We start from the raw sequence: 5,872 nt of genomic DNA, 5'->3' as shown, positions 1-5,872 counted from the left end.
ACCTTGTGAGGACTCGATGCATGTTTGGAAAACAAAAGATGCCTTTACACCCTTTGAAGACAGCTGTAGCCACGGCTGGTGTGGAATTTGTTTGGGGGAGTATCAGTCTCTACACTGAAACCTTCATCTCTATGGAGCCTGCAGCCCAAGGGCCAAGCTCAAGAATTCTGCGTCTGGGACTCCCCTGGTGGTCCAGAGGTTAAGAACCAGCCTTGTGAAGTAAGGGAGGTGGGTTAGATCCCTCAAGACCACAGACTCAGGTGTTCCTCCTGGGCTCTGGGCTGCGAAGGGTAAAGATTCGAGTTGTTTAGCAGAGCTCCTGAGTGAGTTTTGGATACTAAAGGCAGCCTGAGGGAACTCTAGAAAGGGCCAGGACGAGATGTGAGCAGGTAGCTCCTCAGGCTGGGGGGTGGGGGGAGGAGGTGGGGCGGGGAGGGCGGAGGGAGTGATGACCGGAGGGTGGAGAGAGCCAGCAGAGAGCCTCCGTCCCTGGGAGGGATCCTCAAAAGAGCTGCCTTGTTTTCCATTTTAAGACGGTGCAGTTTTCCTGCATTATCGCTCCCCCAAGCCTTCAGCAAACCTCGGATACACATGCGTGTCTTGTCCCCGAGGAACCTGGGAAGAACCAAGGCAGAGGACTTGCTGTGTCCCACAGTTTGGGCTGGCACAGGAGAGGGAGGCGTGAAGGATCCCTGGGAGGAAATCAGAATGAGAGCAAGGCTTCCCCAGCACCGGGACTGTCCGTGCCTGGAGCCACTGTGTTAAATAAGAAAGGGCAGGTAGATCCATGAAGCTGGAAGGTTTGGTTGCACCATTCACTTACCCCCGGACATTGATTGAGCACCGGGTGCCTAGCCCACACTCTGCCAGGGATGCAGATGAGCAAAACATAGGAGGCAGGTGCCCAGGTGGGTAACCCGGGCCCCACATGTGAGGCGTACACAGTGCTTGGCACCCCGGATGTGCTGTGAGTTTGTCTTTTTAGGAGGGCGGGGTCCGTCTTGTGAGGAGTGGTGGCTGCGGGGTGTTCATTCCGCTGGACAAACGTGGTGACCGGGCAGGCCCTGGGGGGCCAGGGCCTCCCTGCTAATTGCAGCCGTGTTTCTCCAGCTGGGGGTATCGGCTGTGATGCAATTAACACCGAGAGCTGGACCGGAGCTGTCACGTCTCCGGCAGGCTCGCCTCGTCCCACTTATGAAGGCGGCGTGACTCTGGACTCTACACCTTTCTTTTCCAATAAAAACACCTGGAAAGTGCATGGCACTTTCCTTCTCACCACACACACAACTTGACAGATTTTCAGATCAGATTCACTCTCACTGCCTACTCCCCCGAGAGCTGAGGACGGAGGTGGCTGCAGCATTCAGGAAAAATAGAGCGGGACGCAGCCAAGACAGCGGACTGCTTGGGGCTGCTGGGTAGGGCTGTTCCTTGAATTCCTCCTCTGGGTAGTCCAGCCTCTGAGCCAGCTCCCCAGAGGGAGAAGCCCTGAGTTTAGACCCCAGCTCCACTCCTTACCGGTGTGTGGTCATAGCCGAGACACATACTTGTCTGAGCCCCAACAGCCCTGATGGCCAGCTGCCCCCAACGCACACTTTCCATGGAAGGTGCGAGGATGAACGGGATGCTGCTGGGGGATGATCAGTGTGCTGCCTAGCCCCAAGTATGTCCTGTTAGGAGTGACCCTAATAGGCAAGTCCCCAAATATTTCCAGCTCCTCCTTCTGGGCACATGCAGGAAGGTATATCCGGTCCTTTGGGGGTGGGCGGAGATGTGGATTGCATCTTACTAATGAGCTGGGAGGGCTTCTCTGGTAGCTCGTCTGGTGAAGAATCTGCCTGCAATGCGGGGACCTTGGTTGACTCCTGGATCAGAAAGATCCTCTGGAGAAGGGATAGACTACCCACTCCAGCACTCTTGGGCTTCCTGGTGGCTCAGATGATAAAGAATCCCCCTGCCATGTGGGACTTCGAGGTTCGATCCCTGGGTCGGGAAGATCCCCTGGAGGAGGGCTGGCAGCCCACTCCAGTCTTCTTGCTGGAGAATCCCATGGACAGAGGAGCCTGGCGGGCTACAGTCCACGGGGTCACAAAGAGTTGGACATGGCTGAGTGACTAAGTACAGCAATGAGCTGGGAAGTGACCGGGTGTCACGATTGCCCCTCTGAGACCCTCTAGGGACTTTTTCTGCCTTCACCGTGAAGACTGGCTGCTGGGGCCTGGGTTCTCAAGAAGGACGGGGGACGCAGAGCACCTGCCACGGACAAGTCAGTGAAGTAAGAAGTAAGTGCTGTGGCTTGCATCCACCGATATCTTGGAATTGGTTGTTTTCGCAGCAAGCATCAGTTTGCAGACTGATGCAGAGAATTCCATACTACTTCTGGACCTCAGTTTCCTTACCTGGAAGATGACAGGTTGGATGAGACGGTCCATCTCCTCCAGGTTCCCTTCATCCCAAAGAGGGATCAGGAGGATTCTGTACGTATCCCCCTCAGGGGCCCCTGCCTCATTCTCCTCCCTGCTCCCCACAAGCCAATAGGTCCCGTCCTTCCTCCAGCTGGGCAGAGCTCAGGGGATAGGGTGAGCTGGTGATGGCTGGGGGTTGTTCTCCAGGCATTTCAAGCTCAGCAGACCCTGAACAGAATTCCTCCCCGCCACTGACTCCTGCTTCTGGCTTCCCTACCTCAGTGGGGGCCCCGGGATCCATCCAGTTGCACAGAATAGAACCCTGGATGCCAACGTGGGCTCCTCCATTTGCCATCTCCCAAATCCTTTCCTTCCCACCCCTCGGCATCTCTCAAAACCGTCCCCTCCGCCCATCTTACCTCCTGCAACAGCTGCCTGCTGTGTTCTCCCCGCCAGTCGTGCCGAAGCCCCTCCCTCCCACCCTCACACTGCCGCCGGCTGCGAGCCATCACACTCTCCTGTGCTGGAGATACACCCGGCAACGTGTGAGTCCTCCCCAAACTGCCCGTGTCATCCCCTTTCCCCAGAACCTTCTTTATCCCACGGCTGCCCGAAAAATCCTTATTCCTCCTCCAAAACTCGCCTCAAATGCCGCTTCCCTCGGAAAGACTTCTCTATGTCCCCAGGACCCCCGAGTGCTGTGTTCACGCCTCTGTTACAAAACTTAAAACTAGGGGTCCACCTGAGCGGTTCCTTCCAGGCTGCGAGCTCCTGGATGGGGGAACTATGTCACTGTATTTTCTCTAGATGTTCCCAGCACAGCCCGGGCACACAGTCAGCGCTCAGCACACGTTTCTCTAGCTCGCCCACCTGCTCGCTCACCCGCTCTAGTCCCCAGCAGTGTTCTGGGCATCGGGAATCCGGTAGGAAGTGTGATGCTTGCTTTCTACAAGAGGGAGGATTCCACAGAAGCACATAATAGAGCAAACACAGATGATTTTAGATGGAAGCAAGGGCTGAGAAGGCCATTCAACCAGGGGTGTAGGAAGGGAGCTGCTCTAATTAGACTGTCAGGAAAGATCTCTTTAAAGAGGTAGCATTTGAGGGACTTCCCTGGTGATCTGTGATTAGATAAGGTAAGATAGATTAGATAAGACTCCGTGACTCCAATGCAGGGAGTTCAACCCCTGGTTGGGGGACTAAGATCTCAAATGCCGCAGGGCATGGCCAAAAACAAACAAACAAACAACAACAACAACAAAACAAACCAAAAAAGAGAGGTAGTATTTGAATTGGGACGAGAATGAGAAAAGGGTCCTTCTTGTGGACACCTGAAGGGAAAGGTGTCCCAGCCAGTGGGAACAGTATGTGCGAAGACCCCGAGGACAGAAGACCTCAGTGCTTACTGAACAGATGGATGGATGGATGGATAAAGGATGCCCACTCTCTCTTCTGTTCCCTCTTGGGGTCTGGACGCTGAACTGCCTAGGTGGCAGAGCCACTTGTCTCTACTTTCCAAGATGATAGCTATTTGTTCAAAGCAGGTGCTGGAACCTGCCCCCAGGTCTTTATAATCACAGGTCAGGAACTGAAGCACTTGTTCTTGGAAGCCCCTCATGGACAGTGCCGGAGTGTGTTGGCGACCTGGGCTACTGGTCCCCCAAGAAGACACACTTTGTCCAGCTGGCCAGCATCTCCTTGAGCCACGGTTCTCTGGACGCTGCGGGCACCTAGAACAAGTATCTCTGCTGCTGATTCCCTGAGCTTTCTCGTTCAGATTCACTGCAGCTGGAAGGGATGCGCTTGTCCAGACCACATGCTGATGAGGCCCTGGCCTCTTCCCTTCCCCTCCGCCCCCATCACTGTCTTCCATTTCTGCAGCTCTCCGGAGGAGCTGGCACCTTTAATTTGACGTTTCAGCCTTCCCGGCTGATCCCCACCGTGTACACACACATATGTGTCTCATCCCAGTGAGAGTCTCTAGTGAGGCTGTGCCAATTAGTAAGTCGGAGGGCAACTGTGGGGCTCGCAGTGCTCAGCCAGCAGCCGGGCAACCACACTCTCGCCATTGGCACCGGGGGAGGCCAAACCACGGTGCCCGATGGTGAGGCTGGGACCGGATGTCCTCGGGCCACCCCTTCCTGCTCCCGAGCCAGCAATCCATCTGGGACCAGTGACTTGCCCTGGGGAGGGTGGCCTGGAGCTGCTACGGTCAGGCTGGTGTCTCTGCAGCAGAAGTTCATGGCTGCCGGGGGACAGTGTGAAGGCTGGGCTCTCACGGCTCGGGTGCTGTGTGTGCGCCGGCTGTCCCGTGGTGGCAAAGGATGCTGACGTCTCACTGCCGAGGTGCCACGCGGTGTTCTGGGCCACAGGCTTCCTGCATGGGGCTACCTGGAGGGGCCTCCCTGCAAACCCTGGAAGACATAGCTTGTTTCCAAGCTGGGGGTTTTCTAGTCATGTGATGGTGCAATGTTTAACAACCAGCTTTTAGGGAAAAAAAGGATAAATTCTGATTTGTAGCATTTGCCAATTTCCACTGTGTAAAGACTCAGGAAAGCCATTCTTAAGCTGCTACGAAACTGGGGAGAGAGATCCATAAGCCTGTCTCAGGATCAGGTGTAGATCACCCCGGCACAGCCCTGGGCCTCTCCCTGGACTTCTGGCAATCCGGAGCCACCCCTGCCCCCTCTCCTACATCAGCCTTGCACGTGTGTCTCAGGGAAGGCAGATTTTTGCACCCTGTGCCCCAGGGAGCCTTGTGTTGGGGGCTTAGCCAGAGGTGGTCTCATAGTTGGCCTCAGGTACTGGCGGCAGCTGGAGAAGTGGGAGGCAGATGGTCCCAGGCATGATACCCTTTTCTCAAAGGTGGCAGACCCTCTTTGAGAATGTGAAAATAACTGGGCATTTAATCAGGGAAGGGAAAAGGCACCTAAGCGGGGCCATTTGCCACAGTTGTGGGGATTCCTGGCCCTCTCAGCAGCCAGAGGACTCTGTCAGGGTCTCAGGGGCTGGAGTGGGGAGGGGCTAGGAGGTGAGAGTCTCACCTGAGGTCAGGATGGTTGATTAGGGTCTCTGAACAACATTTCAGATTTCAGAGCACTCTCCTCTCCATCACCGGCTGAAAACTATGTGGCCCATCCTTGGGGACCGTGTGATCCTGGCCATCATTCCCCAGATGAGGAAATGGGGGCCCAGAGAGGAAAGATACCCCCCAAGACCTTCTGTCGGTGACACCACGGCCACCACCTTTTGACCCCTCCTACAGGCCAGGTTTTTTTGGTATTATTATTATTAGTCACAGATGTTTACTGAACACTTACTATGTGTCAGTCAGTTTTAGACACCTAAGTGCGTCAGGGAGGGCTTCCCAGGTGGTGCTGGTGGTTTAGAACCCACCAGCCAATGTAGGAGATGCGAGAGATGGGGGTTCAATCCCTGGGCTGGGAAGATGCCCTGGAGGAGGGCAT

The sequence above is a fragment of the Cervus elaphus genome, chromosome 8 (assembly GCF_910594005.1).
Source record: "Cervus elaphus chromosome 8, mCerEla1.1, whole genome shotgun sequence".
Lineage (NCBI taxonomy): Eukaryota > Metazoa > Chordata > Mammalia > Artiodactyla > Cervidae > Cervus > Cervus elaphus.
The sequence above is the reverse complement of the archived record's forward strand: the minus strand, read 5'-3'. Positions refer to the sequence as shown.